Raw genomic sequence first — 500 nt, forward strand, 5'->3', positions numbered from 1 at the left:
TTACTATTTTACTTTTTTACTACTCTAGTAGGCTTTTGAGGCCTGTTTCCAGTAATATGACTGCTTTGTTCTTTTTCTTGAAGACCCCATCATCACCATTGTACCTCATTCCCCTCTGCCTTTCTCATGCGCACTGAAATGCTCTTGCTGCTGCACAGTCGCTGAGATCCCAGAGCAGAGGACTAACATTTGTCTCAGAGCAGCTCTTCAGGTCTGTTGCTTCAGCTGTGGAAACACTTTTAGCAAGTTTGCTTTTATGCTGTAGAGTTGTTGTTGTTGCGCTTTTAACATTGGACCAACCCAAAATGATTTTGTCTTTTTGCCCACTGCCGTTAAGGAGCTTGGAGTTGTGATCTTGTCTGTTCAGGACTTGGTTCTTAGCACTGATTCTGCAGCAACCCCAGACTTCAGCTGTGCCAGTACAACCGCAGAGAGAAGGACATCCATCCCTGCCCTGCAGTGTGTGTAGCTCGATCGGAGGCAGAAATGTTTTGGACTGT

This window comes from Rhea americana, unplaced genomic scaffold (assembly GCF_003343005.1).
Source record: "Rhea americana isolate MKP2758 unplaced genomic scaffold, rheAme1 scaffold_21, whole genome shotgun sequence".
NCBI lineage: Eukaryota > Metazoa > Chordata > Aves > Rheiformes > Rheidae > Rhea > Rhea americana.